The 14,832-nt window shown below is 36.3% G+C and overlaps 2 long non-coding RNA genes and 1 pseudogene across 2 annotated transcripts; all 3 read left to right on the top strand.

Annotated features, from left to right (window-relative positions):
• Positions 1 to 1,784: 1,784 nt before the first annotated feature.
• Positions 1,785 to 4,715, top strand: LOC119576038. Its single transcript, XR_005229019.1, has 3 exons — positions 1,785 to 1,864; positions 4,034 to 4,078; positions 4,686 to 4,715. It is a non-coding gene; the product is annotated as an uncharacterized LOC119576038 (long non-coding RNA).
• Positions 4,716 to 8,940: 4,225 nt separating this feature from the next.
• Positions 8,941 to 9,722, top strand: LOC119576039. The gene is made up of 3 exons (XR_005229020.1): positions 8,941 to 9,012; positions 9,284 to 9,328; positions 9,696 to 9,722. It is a non-coding gene; the product is annotated as an uncharacterized LOC119576039 (long non-coding RNA).
• Positions 9,723 to 10,077: 355 nt separating this feature from the next.
• The window catches only part of LOC119576460, a 20,322-nt pseudogene continuing 15,567 nt past the window's right edge, over positions 10,078 to 14,832 (top strand).

The following is a 14,832-nucleotide window of genomic DNA, read 5'->3' as shown; positions in this document are numbered from 1 at the left end:
TTTTCAGACGCAACTGAACAGCAACCACCAGTGACTTCCAGTGAATCCCCAGGTAAGACTGAACCCACATACATATAGACACATTCACATAGTTACAGGTGCACAAAATTCATATAAACGTGCCTGTACGTGTTATTTTTTTCCTCAAAAAGTATAATTATGAATAAATTCCTGTTATACCCAACATGTTTTTTTTTTCTTACTTACATTTCATTATACAGACTGGGCTACACATACCTGCATTGCTATGAAAATATTTATGTGGGTATGATCGTAATATAGTCGTGTTTATATATGATAAGGACTTTTTTCACTTAATTTATATTTCATTGTGCCTTCGTGGTTTTATAAAGCAAGTACCCTCTCTGATAAGGTTTTCCTCCGTAGTTGAAACTGAACAGCCACCATCTGTGTCCAGTGAATCCCCAGGTGAGACAGACACAAGTGTATATCAAGCCTTTATTATTTGGGATTTTAACGACCGTGGTAAACGTAAATTTGACATTTGCAGGCAGGTTGTCGAAGGAGGGTACTGTGAACCCTCTTTTTTTGTCATTTTGTAAATATATAGAAATTTAGAACAATGTTGAGAGAGGGAAATTTATGCATTTCCCTCAAGCTCCAACTGAAGTGCCACCGCATGTGTTCCCTTCCGATACGGAGAAGAAATCGTGAGGGGATGCGTTGGCGAAGAAGGGGAGGAGCAGATAATCGAGATGGAGGGAGAGGGAGGAGTGATAAACAGGGGACAGTGAGCGGCAGATGGTGCGCCTCGAGGTAGACAAGAATCAGAAGGGTGCTGTAAATTATACCCTGCCCGACTATGCCCAGTAAGTGAAAATTTGTTTTTGATATATGTTAAGTGAATAGATAAAAAAAATACTTTATATATGTATGTTTGTGAAAAAGGAAGGACCACTTTCATCATCCGAAAATCCATATTCTTGTTCTTATATAATGGCTGTTGAAGAACCAGTTCTCATAGATTTTATTCTTGTGAAAATTGTATTTTCCCCTTTCAGACGCAAATGAACAGCAACCACCAGTGACTGCCAGTGAATCCCCAGGGAAGAGTGTGAACCCCCCTACGTGTAAACATTCACAAAGTCACAGAAACACATTGGGAAAGCTGAATAAGTATATTATTTATATGCGCTGGACTAGAAATGTGTTGATACAAAATTCATAACATGTCTGTAAGTGCTATTTTTGCTCGTAAGTATAGTTTGAATAAATTCCTCTCATTCCTAAATGCTTTTTTTTTTTTTACATTTTCATTATATAGACTGGGCTATACATATCTGCATTGCATATTTATGCGGGTATAATCGTATAGTTGTGTTTATATATTTCACTTATTCGTATTTCACTGTGCCTTCGTGGTTCTATAAAGCAAGTACCCTCTGATAAAGTTTTCCTCCGTAGTTGAAACTGAACAGCCACCATCTGTGACCAGTGAATCCCCAGGTGAGACAGACACAAGTGTATGTCAAGCCTTTATATTTGGGATTTTACGACCGTGGTAAAAGTAAATTTCACATTGGCATGGCAGGTTGTTAATGGAGCGTATAGTGAACCCTCTTTTTTTTGTGTTTGTCATTTAGTAAATATTGAGAATAATGTGTTGAGATTAATTTACATGCATTTCCCTCAGCTCCAACTGAGGTGCCACCGCTATGTGTTCCCTTCCACACGGAGAAGAAATCGTGAGCGCATGCGTTGGCGAAGAAGGGGAGGAGCAGATGATCGAAATAGAGGAGAAGGAGGAGTGATAAACAGGGGACAGTGAGCGGCAGATGGTGCGCCTCCGAGGTAGACAAGGATCTGAATGTGCTATCAATTATATCCTGCCCGACTATGCCCCGTAGTGAAATTTTGTTTTTTGATATATATATATATTATATATATATATATATATATATATATATATATATATATATATTATATATATATAAGTGAATAGATAAATGATTACTTATATATGTATGTGAAGAAAGTGAAGCTCTTTATATCTGGATATCGTTTTTTTCTTATTTAATGGCTATTAAGAGCCAGTCTCATAGATTTTTGTCATTTTTATGAAGTCATATTTTCCCCTTCCAGACGCAACTGAACAGCAACCACCAGTGATTTCCAGTGAATCCCCAGGTAAGAATGTGAACCCCCATACGTTGTAAACATATTCACATAGAGTCACAGGCACACGCTGAATAAGTGTATATGTACAGAATTCGATATCTTTGTTGATTGACGTAAGTGTGTCTGTGCGTGTTATTTTTTACTCAGTATAGTTAAGAATAGACTTGTCATTTCCAACCAGTTGCTATTTTTTTACTTACATTTCATTATATAGACTGGGCTACACATATACCTATATTGTGTATGAAAATGTGTATATTGGTGAATATAGTTGTGTAAATGTGATAGTAATGGATTATTTTTACTTATTCAAATTTAATTGTGGTGCCTTCGTGGTTCTATAAACCGACTACCCTCTCTGATAAAGTTTTTTCCTCCGTAGTTGAAACTGAACAGGCACCGTCTGTGAAGACTAGTGAATCCCAGGTGAGACAGACACGAGTGTCTATTAAGCCTTTATATTTAGGAGATTACGACCGTGGCAAAAGTAATTTTGATGATTGTCATGGCATTCTGTTAAAGGATATATTAGATGTGAACCTTTTTTGTATTTGTCATTTTGTAATATTTAGAACAATGTGTTAGAGATTAAATTTGATGCATTCCCCTCAGCTCCAGCTGAAGTGCCACACTATGTGTTCCCTTCCGACACGGAGAGAAATCGTGAGCGATGCGTTGCGAAGAAGGGAGGAGCAGATAATCGAAATAGAGGGAGAAGAGGAGTGTAAACAGGGGGACATGAGCGGCAGATGGTGCGCCTCCGACGTAGACAAGAATCTGAATGTTCTGTCAATTATATCCTGCCCGACTATGCCCCGTAAGTGAATTTTAGTATATTCTTTTTGATATATATATAATATATAATATAATTATATTATATAGTGACTTCCAGTGAATCCCCAGGTAACAAAGTGAATCCCCATACGTGTAAACATATTCACACACAGTCCAAGACACACAGTGGTACCCTGAATAAGTATGTTTATATATACTGTATTTGACATCATCTCAAATTTATGTAATGTGTCTGTACGAGTTTATTTTCTTACTCATTAGTATAGTTATGAATAGATTCTTGTCATTTCCAACATCTTGCTATTTTTTACTTATATTTCATTATATAATCTGGGCTATACAATTACCTATATTGTATATGAAAATGTGTATGATGATGAATATAGGTTTGTATATGTGATAGTAATGTTTTTTTTTTTTTTATTATTATTTAAACACATTTAATTGTGGTGCCTTCGTGGTTCTATAAACCAACTACCCTCTCTGATAAAAATATTTTTTTTCTTTGTAGTTGAAACTGAACAGGCACCGTCTGTGAACACTAGTGAATCCCAGGTGAGACATAGATACGAGTCTCTATTAAGTATTTATATTTAGGAGATTACGACCGTGGCAAAAGTAACTTTGATGATTGTCATGCCATTTTGTTAAAGAGTATATTAGATGTAAACCTATTTTGTGTTTGTCATTTAGTAAATATTGAGAATGTGTTGAGATTAAATTTGATCCATTCCCCTCAGCTCACTGAAGTGCCACCACTATGTGTTCCCTTCCGACACGGAGAAGAAATCGTGAGTGGATGCGTTGCGAAGAAGGGGAGGAGCAGATAATCGAAATGGAGGGAGAAGGAGGAGTGATAAACAGGGGGACAGTGAGCGGCAGATGGTGCGCCCTCCGAGGTAGACGAGAATCAGAATGTGCTGTCCAATTATACCCTGCCCGACTATGTTCCAGTAAGTGAAAAAAATGTATATGTATGTTTGTGAAGAAAGTGAAGACCTTTATATCTGAAAATCATTTTTTTTTAATCTAATGCCTATTAAGAGCCAGTCTCATAGATTTTTTGTCATTTTTATGAAATCGTATTTTCCCCTTCCAGACGCAACTGAACAGCAACCACCAGTGACTGACAGTGAGTCCCCAGGTAAGAATGTGAACCCCCATACGTGTAACATATTCACATAGTCACAGACACACATTGGCACGCTGAATAAGTATATTATTTATATATGCAGGACTAGAAATAATGTGTTGATGCAAAATTCATATAAACGTTTCTGTACAGATATTTTTTGCTCATAGGTATAGTTACGAATAAATTTTCTGTCACTTCCAACATGCTTCCTTTTACATTTTCATAATATAGAATGGGCTATACATATACCTGCATTGTTTATTTGTGTGGGTATGATCGTAAATATAGTTGTGTTTATATATTTCACTTATTGGTATTTCACTGTTCCTTCGTGGTTCTATAAAGCAAGTACCCTCTCTGATAAGGTTTTCCTCCGTAGTTGAAACTGAACAGCCACCATCTGTGTCCAGTGAATCCCCAGGTGAGACAGACACAAGTGTATGTCAAGCCTTTATATTTGGGATTTTACGACCGTGGTAAAAGTAATTTGACATTTGGCATGGCAGGTTGTCGAAGGAGGGTACTGTGAAGCCTCTTTTTGTGTTTGTCATTTTGTAAATATATAGAAATATTTAGAACAATGTTGAGAGATTAAAGTTAATGCGTTTTCCCTCAGCTCCAACTGAGGTGCCACCGCTATGTGTTCCCTTCGACACGGAGAGAAGAATCGTGAGCGGATGCGTTGGCGAAGAAGGGGAGGAGCAGATGATCGAAATAGAGGAGAAGGAGGAGTGATAAACAGGGGGACAGTGAGCGGCAGATGGTGCGCCTCCGAGGTAGACGAGAATCAGAATGTGCTGTCAATTATATCCTGCCCGACTATGCCCAGTAAGTGAAATTTTGTTTTTGATATATATATATATATATATATATATATATATATATATATATATATATATATATATATAAGTGAATAGATAAATGAATAATTAGGTATGTATGTATATGTGTGTGTGAAGAAAGTGAAGACCTTTACATCAGAAAATCCATTTTTTCTTATTTAATGGCTATTAAGAAACCAGTCTCATGATTTTTGCCCTTTTTATGAAATCGTATTTTCCCCTTTCAGACGTAACTGAACAGCAACCATCAGTGACTTCCCCAGGTAAGAATGTGAACCCCCATACGTGTAAACATATTCACATAGAGTCACAGGCAACGCACAGCCGAATAAGTGTATATGTTCAGAATTCGATATCATCTTTGTTGATTCAACATTGACGTAAATGTGTCTGTGCGTGTTTTTTTTACTCGTTAGTATAGTTAAAAATAGACTTGTCATTTCCAACATGTTGCTATTTTTTTTACTTACATTTCATTATATAGACTGGGCTACACACATACCTATATTGTGTATGAAAATGTGTATATTGGTGAATATAGTTGTGTAAATGTGATAGTAATGGATTCTTTTAACTTATTCAAATTTAATTGTGGTGCTTTAGTGGTTCTATAAACCGACTACCCTCTATGATAAAGTTTTTTCCTCCGTAGTTGAAACTGAACAGGCACGTCTGTGAACACATAGTGAATCCCCAGGTGAGACAGACACGAGTGTCTATTAAGCCTTTATTTAGGAGATTACGACCGTGGCAAAAATAATTTTGATTGTCATGGAATTTTGTTAAAGTAGTATATTAGATATGAACCTTTTTTGTATTTGTCATTTTGTAAATATTTGGAACAATGGGTTAAGCTTAAATTTGATGCATTCCCCTCAGCTCCAACTGAAGTGCCACGTCTATGTGTTCCCTTCCGACACGGAGAAGAAATCGTGAGCGGATGCGTTGGCGAAGAAGGGGAGGAGCAGATAATCGAATGGAGGAGAAGGAGAGTGATAAACAGGGGGACAGTGAGCGGCAGATGGTGCGCCTCCGAGGTAGACGAGAATCTGATGTGCTGTCAATTATACCCTGCCCGACTATGCCCAGTAAGTGAAAATTTGTTTTTGATATATGTATAAGTGAATAGATAAAAAAATACTTATATATGTATGTTATATGTATGTTTGTGAAGAAAGGAAGACCTTTTTCATCCAAAAATCATATTCTTGTTCTATATAGTGGCTGTTGAAGAACCAGTCTCATAGATTTTTATTCTTGTGAAATTGTATTTTCCCCTTTCAGACGCAACTGAACAGCAACCACCAGTGACTTCCAGTGAATCCTCAGGTAAGAATGTGAACCCCCATACGTGTAAACGTACAGTCACAGACACACATTGGCACGCTGAAAAAGTATATTATTTATATGCGCTGGACAGAAATGTGTTGATACAAAATTCATATCAACATGTCTGTACGTGCTATTATGTGCTCATAAGTATAGTTTTATGAATAAATTCCTCTCATTTTCCAACATGCTTTTTTTTTTCTCTCTTTTTTTTACATTTTCATTATATAGACTGGGCTGTACATATATCTACATTGCATATTTATGTGGGTATGATCGTAAATATAGTTGTGTTTATATATTTAACTTATTCGTATTTCACTGTGCCTTCGTGTTCCATAAAGCAAGTACCCTCTCTGATAAGGTTTTCCTCCGTAGTTGAAACTGAACAGCCACCATCTGTGGCCAGTGAATCCCCAGGTGAGAAAGGCACTGATGTATATCAAGCCTTTATATTTGGGAGTTTACGCCCGTGGTAAAAGTAACATTTGTCATAGCAGTTTGTCATTTTGTAGATATTTAGAGCAATGTGTTGAGATTAAATTTGATGCATTTCCCTCAGCTCCAACTGAAGTGCCACCACTATGTGTTTCCCTTCCGACGCGAGAAGAAATCGTGAGCGATGCGTTTGGCGAAGAAGGGGAGGAGCAGATAATCGAAATGGAGGGAGAAGGAGGAATGATAAATAGGGGGACAGTGAGCGCAGATGGTGCGCCTCCGAGGTAGACGAGAATCTGAATGTGTTATCAATTATATCCTGCCCGACTATGCCCCGTAAAGTGAATTTTAGTATATTCTTTTTGATTTATATATAATATATATATATATATATATATATATATATATATATATATTATATATATATTATATATAATATATATATATATGTGTGGTGTGTGTATATATATGTATGTGTATATATATATAGTGACTTCCAATGAATCCCCACGTAACAGTAAATCTCGATATGTGTGAGCATATTCACACACAGTCACAGGCACACATTGGTACGCTAATGAGTATATTTTATATGCTGTGTTTGATATCACCGTCTCGCTTCAATCAAAATTGATGGAAATGTGTCTTACGTGTTACTTTTTGCTCATTAGTATATTTATGAATAGATCGTCTTGCTATTTTTACTTGCATTTCATTAAGCAGATTGGGCAGTACATATACCCATATTGTATATGAAAATGTTTTATGATGTGAATAAGTTGTATATATGTGATGGAATGAATTATTTTTACTTATACTTAATTGTGGCCCCCTTTTCGTGGTTCTGTAAACCAACCACCCTCTCAGATAAAAAAACATTTCCTCCGTAGTTGAAACTGAACAGGCACCGTCTGTGAACACTAGTGAATCCCCAGGTGAGACATAGACACGAGTGTCTATTAAGCCTTTATTTTAGGAGATTCCAAGCTGGTAAAGTAATTTTGATCATTGGTCATAAAATTTTGAATGTAATTATTAGATATGAACCTGTTTTTTTGTGTTTGACATTTTGAAAATATTTAGTGCACTGTGTTGAGATTAATTTCGATGCATTTCCCTCAGCTCCAAATGAAGTGCCACCTCTATGTGTTCCCTTCCGATACGGAGAAGAAATCGTGAGCGGATGCGTTGGCGAAGAAGGGAGGAGCAGATAATCGAAATAGAGGGAAAAGGGAGGAGTGATAAACAGGGGGACAGTGAACGGCAGATGGTGCGCCTCCGAGGTAGACGGAATCTGAATGTTCTGTCAATTATATCCTGCCGACTATGCCCCAAAGTGAATTTTAGATTTTTTTATATATATATATATATAATAATATATATAATTATATATATATATTTGACTTCCAGTGAATCCCCGGGTACAAAGTGAATCCCCAACATGTAAACATAATCACACACAGTCAAAAGACCACACAGTGGTACCCTGAATAAGTATGTTTATATATACGTATTTGACATCTCAAAATTTTTGTAAATGTGTCTGTACAGTTATTTCTTACTCATTAGTATAGTTATGAATAGATTCTTGTCATTTCCAACATCTTGCTATTTTTTTAACTATATTTAAATTTTATATAGACTGGGCTATTTCATATACCTATATTGTATATGAAAATTGGGATGATGATGAATATAGGTTTGTATATGTGATAGTAATGTTTTTTTTTTTTTTTTTTTTTTTTCATTTAATCATATTTAATTGTGGTCCTTCGTGGTTCTATAAACCAACTACCCTCTCTGATAAAAATGTTTTTTTTTCCCCCGTAGTTGAAACTGAACAGGCACCGTCTGTGAAAACTAGTGGGAAACCTCAGGTGAGACATAGACACATATAAAGCCTTTATATTTAGGCGTTTTCGACCGTGGCAAAGTAATTTTGATTGTCATGGCATTTTGTTAAAGGAGTATATTAGATGTGAACCTTTTTTGTTTGTCATTTTGTAAATAGTAGCAATGTGTTGTTGAAGGAGGGTACTGTGTCCCTGTTTTTTGTGTTTGTCATTTTGTAAATATATAGAAATAGAGCAATATTGAGAGATGGAATTTATGCATTTCCCTCAGCTCCAACTGAAGTGCCACCTCTATGTGTTCCCTTCCGATACGGAGAAGAAATCGTGAGCGGATGCGTTTGGCGAGAAGGGGAGGAGCAGATAATCGAATAGAGGGAGAAGGAGGAGTGATAAACAGGGGACAGTGACGGCAGATGGTGCGCCTCCGAGGTAGACGAGAATCTTAATGTGCTGTCAATTATATCCTGCCCGACTATGCCCCGTAAGTGAAATTTTTTTGCTTTGTTTTTTGTTTTTGATATATATATATATATATATATATATATATATATATATATATATATATATATATATAAGAGAATATATAAATAAATACTTATATATGTATGTGTATGTAGGTATGAAGAAGGTCAAGACCTTTATATCTGATTTTTTTTTCTTTTTTTTTTTTTTTCTTTTTTTTTTTAATGGTTATTAAGAGCCAGTCTCATAGACTTTTGTCATTTTTATGAAATCGTATTTTCCCCTTCCAGACGCAACTGAACAGCAACCACCAGTGACTGACAGTGAATCCCCAGGTAAGAATGTGAACCCCTATACGTGTAAACATATTCACATAGTCACACACATTGACACGCTGAATAAGTATATTATTTATATATGCAGGACTAGAAATAATGTGTTGATGCAAAATTCATATAAACGTTTCTGTACGAGATATTTTTTGCTCATAGGTATAGTTACGAATAAATTCCTGTCACTTCCAACATGCTTTCTTTTACATTTTCATTATATAGACTGGGCTATACATATACCTGCATTGCATATTTATGTGGGTATTATCGTAAATATAGTTGTGTTTATATATTTCACTTATTGGTATTTCACTGTTCCTTCGTGGTTCTATAAAGCAAGTACCCTCTCTGATAAGGTTTTCCTCCGTAGTTGAAACTGAACAGCCACCATCTGAGACCAGTGAATCCCCAGGTGAGACAGACACGAGTGTCTATTAAGTATTTATATTTAGGAGATTACGACAGTGGCAAAAGTAATTTGATGATTGTCATGGCATTTTTAAAGAGTATATTAGATGCGAACCTTTTTTGTATTTGTCATTTTGTAAATATTTAGAGCAATGTGTTAAGATTAAATTTGATGCATTCCCCTCAGTCCCAGCTGAAGTGCCACCACTATGTGTTCCCTTCCGACACGGAGAAGAAATCGTGAGCGGATGCGTTGGCGAAGAAGGGGAGGAGCAGATATCGAAATGGAGGGAGAAGGAGGAATGATAAATAGGGGACAGTGAACGGCAAATGGTGCGCCTCCGAGGTAGACGAGAATCAGAATGTGCTGTCAATTATACCCTGCCCGACTATGCCCAGTAAGTGAAAATTTGTTTTTGATATATGTTTAAGTGAATAGATAAAAAAATACTTAGATATGTATGTATATGTATGTTTGTGAAGAAAGGAAGACCTTTTTCATCCGAAAATCATATTCTTGTTCTTATATAATGACCGTTGAAGAACCAGTCTCATAGATTTTTGTTCTTTTTGTGAAATTTTCCCCTTTCAGACGCAACTGAACAGCAACCACCAGTGACTTCCAGTGAATCCTCAGGTAAGAATGTAGACCCCCATACGTGTAAACATACTCACAGTCACAGACACACAATGGCACGCTGAAAAAGTATATTATTTATATGCGCTGGACTAGAAATGTGTTGATACAAAATTCATATCAACATGTCTGTACGTGCTATTATGTGCTCATAAGTATAGTTATGAATAAATTCCTCTCATTTCCAACATGCTTTTTTTTCTCTTTTTTTTACATTTTCATTATATAGACTGGGCTGTACATATAAATACATTGCATATTTATGTGGGTATGATCGTAAATATAGTTGTGTTTATATATTTAACTTATTCGTATTTCACTGTGCCTTCGTGGTTCCATAAAGCAAGTACCCTCTCTGATAAGGTTTTCCTCCGTAGTTGAAATTGAACAGCCACCATCTGTGACCAGTGAATCCCCAGGTGAGAAAGGCACTGATGTATATCAAGCCTTTATATTTGGGAGTTTACGCCCGTGGTAAAAGTAACATTTGTCATAGCAGTTTGTCATTTTGTAGATATTTAGAGCAATGTGTTGAGATTAAATTTGATGCATTTCCCTCAGCTCCAACTGAAGTGCCACCACTATGTGTTCCCTTCCGATACGGAGAAGAAATCGTGAGCGGATGCGTTGGCGAAGAAGGGGAGGAGCAGATAATCGAAATAGAGGGAGAAGGAGGAGTGATAAACAGGGGGACAGTGAGCGGCAGATGGTGCGCCTCCGACGTAGACAAGAATCTGAATTTTCTGTCAATTATATCCTGCCCGACTATCCCCCGTAAGTGAATTTTAGTATATTCTTTTTGATATATATATAATATATATATAATTATATATATATAGTGACTTCCAGTGAATCCCCAGGTAAAAAAGTGAATCCCCATACATGTAAACTATTCACACACAGTCCAAGACACACAGTGGTACCCTGAATAAGTATGTTTATATATACTGTATTTGACATCATCTCAAAATTTATGTAAATGTGTCTGTACGAGTTATTTCTTACTCATTAGTATAGTTATGAATAGATTCTTGTCATTTCCAACATCTTGCTATTTTTTACTTATATTTCATTATATAAACTGGGCTATACATATACCTATATTGTATATGAAAAATGTGTATGATGATGAATATAGGTTTGTAATATGTGATAGTAATGTTTTTTTTTTTTTATTATTATTTAAACACATTTAATTGTGGTGCCTTCGTGTTCTATAAACCAACTACCCTCTCTGATAAAAAAATTTTTTTTCTTTGTAGTTTTAAACTGAACAGGCACCGTCTGTGAACACTAGTGAATCCCCAGGGGAGACATAGATACGAGTCTCTATTAAGTATTTATATTTAGGAGATTACGACCGTGGCAAAGTAACTTTGATGATTGTCATGCCATTTGTTAAAGGAGTATATTAGATGTAAACCTATTTTGTGTTTGTCATTTAGTAAATATTGAGAATGTGTTTTAGATTAAATTTGATGCATTTCCCTCAGCCCCAGCTGAAGTGCCATCTCTATGTGTTCCCTTCCGACACGGAGAAGAAATCGTGAGCGGATGCGTTGGCGAAGAAGGGGAGGAGCAGATGATCGAAATAGAGGGGGAAGGAGGAGTGATAAACAGGGGACAGTGAGCGGCAGATGGTGCGCCTCCGAGGTAGACGAGAATCAGAATGTGCTGTCAATTATACCCTGCCCGACTATGTCCAGTAAGTGAAAAAAATGTATATGTATGTTTGTGAAGAAAGTGAAGACCTTTATATCTGAAAATCATTTTTTTTTCTTATCTAATGCCTATTAAGAGCCAGTCTCATAGATTTTTGTCATTTTTATGAAATCGTATTTTCCCCTTCCAGACGCAACTGAACAACCACCAGTGACTGACAGTGAGTCCCCAGGTAGAATGTGAACCCCCATACGTGTAAACATATTCACATAGTCCACAGACACACATTGGCACGCTGAATAAGTATATTATTTATATATGCAGGACTAGAAATAATGTGTTGATGCAAAATTCATATAACGTTTCTGTACGAGATATTTATTGCTCATAGGTATAGTTACGAATAAATTCCTGTCACTTCCAACATGCTTCCTTTTACATTTTCATTATATAGACTAGGCTATACATATACCTGCATTGTTTATTTGTGTGGGTATGATCGTAAATATAGTTGTTTATATATTTCACTTATTCGTATTTCACTGTGCCTTCGTGGTTCTATAAAGCAAGTACCCTCTCTGATAAGGTTTTCCTCCGTAGTTGAAACTGAACAGCCACCATCTGTGACCAGTGAATCCCCAGGTGAGACAGACACAAGTGTATGTCAAGCCTTTATATTTGGGATTTTACGACCGTGGTAAAAGTAAATTTGACATTTGGCATGGCAGGTTGTCGAAGGAGGGTACTGTGAAGCCTCTTTTTGTGTTTGTCATTTTTGTAATATATAGAAATATTTAGAACAAAGTTGAGAGATGAAAGTTAATGCGTTTCCTCAGCTCCAACTGAAGTGCCACCGCTATGTGTTCCCTTCCGACACGGAGAAGAAATCGTGAGCGGATGCGTTGGCGAAGAAGGGGAGGAGCAGATAATCGAAATGAAGGGAGAAGGAGGAGTGATAAACAGGGGGACAGTGAGCGGCAGATGGTGCGCCTCCGAGGTAGACGAGAATCTGAATGTGCTGTCAATTATATCCTGCCCGACTATGCCCAGTAAGTGAAAATTTGTTTTTTGATATATATATATATATTATATATATATATATATATATATATATATATATATATATATAAGTGAATAGATAGATGAATACTTAGGTATGTATGTATATGTGTGTGTGAAGAAAGTGAAGACCTTTACATCAGAAAATCCATTTTTTCTTATTTAAGGCTATTAAGAACCAGTCTCATAGATTTTTGCCCTTTTTATTAAATCGTATTTTCCCCTTTCAGACGTAACTGAACAGCAACCATCAGTGACTGCCAGTGAATCCCCAGGTAAGAATGTGAACCCCCATACGTGTAAACATATTCACATAGAGTCACAGGCACGCACGCCGAATAAGTGTATATGTACAGAATTCGATATCTTTGTTGATCCAAAATTGACGTAAATGTGTCTGTGCGTGTTATTTTTTACTCATTAGTATAGTTATTAATGATTCTTGTCATTTCCACATGTTGCTATTTTTTACTTACATTTCATTATATAGACTGGGCTACACATATACCTATGTTGTGTATGAAAATGTGTATATTGGTGAATATAGTTGTGTAAATGCGATAGTAATGAATAATTTTTACTTATTCATATTTAATTGTGGTGCCTTAGTGGTTCTGTAAACCGACTACCCTCTCTGATAAAGTTTTTTCCTCCGTAGTTGAAACTGAACATGCACCGTCTGTGAAGACTAGTGAATCCCCAGGTGAGACAGACACAAGTGTATATCAAGCCTTTCTATTTAGGCGTTTACGACCGTGGCAAAAGTAATTTTGATCATTGTCTTGAATTTTGTTAAAGGAGTATATTAGATGTGAACATTTTTTGTATTTGTCATTTTGTAAATATTTAGAACAATGTGTTAAGATTAAATTTGATGCATTTCCCTCAGCTCCAATTGAGGTGCCACCGCTATGTGTTCCCTTCCGACACGGAGAAGAAATCGTGAGCGGATGCGTTGGCGAAGAAGGGGAGGAGCAGATAATCGAGATGGAGGAGAAGGAGGAGTGATAAACAGGGGGACAGTGAGCGGCAGATGGTGCGCCTCCGAGGTAGACGAGAATCTGAATGTGCTGTCAATTATATCCTGCCCGACTATGCCCCGTAAGTGAAATTTTGTTTTCAATGTGTATATAAGTAGATAGATAAATTAATACTTACATATGTATCTATATGAAGAAAGTGAAGACCTTTATATCCGAAAATCATATTCTTGTTCTTATATACTGGCTGTTAAAGAGTCAGTCTCATAGATTTTTGTCATTTTTATGAAATCATATTTCCCCCTTCCAGATGTAACTGAACGCAACCACCAGTGCCTCCCAGCGAATCACCAGGTAAGAATGTGAACTCCCATATGTGTAAATATATTCACATCGACAGCCACATGCACACTGAATAGTATATTTATACTATACTGGATTAGATATAATCATCTGTCTAGTGATACAGCATTAGTATAAATGTGTCTGTGTTATATTTTACTCAATATAGTTATGAATTGATTGTTTATTTCCAGCATCTTTTTTTGTTTTGTTTTTTGTTTACTTACATTTCATTTCAATATATTTCGTTAGACTGGGCTATACATATTCCTACATTGGAAGAAAAACCCACAATACAAAAACTTTATTTATTGAAAGTGAGACTACAGTTTCGAAATCCACCTGGATTCCATCTTCAGATGGAATCCCAGCTGGATTTCGAACTGTAGTCTCATTTTCAATAAATCTAGTTTTTGTAT

Source organism: Penaeus monodon, chromosome 8 (genome assembly GCF_015228065.2).
Source record: "Penaeus monodon isolate SGIC_2016 chromosome 8, NSTDA_Pmon_1, whole genome shotgun sequence".
Lineage (NCBI taxonomy): Eukaryota > Metazoa > Arthropoda > Malacostraca > Decapoda > Penaeidae > Penaeus > Penaeus monodon.
This window is presented reverse-complemented; position numbering and strand designations above follow the sequence as displayed.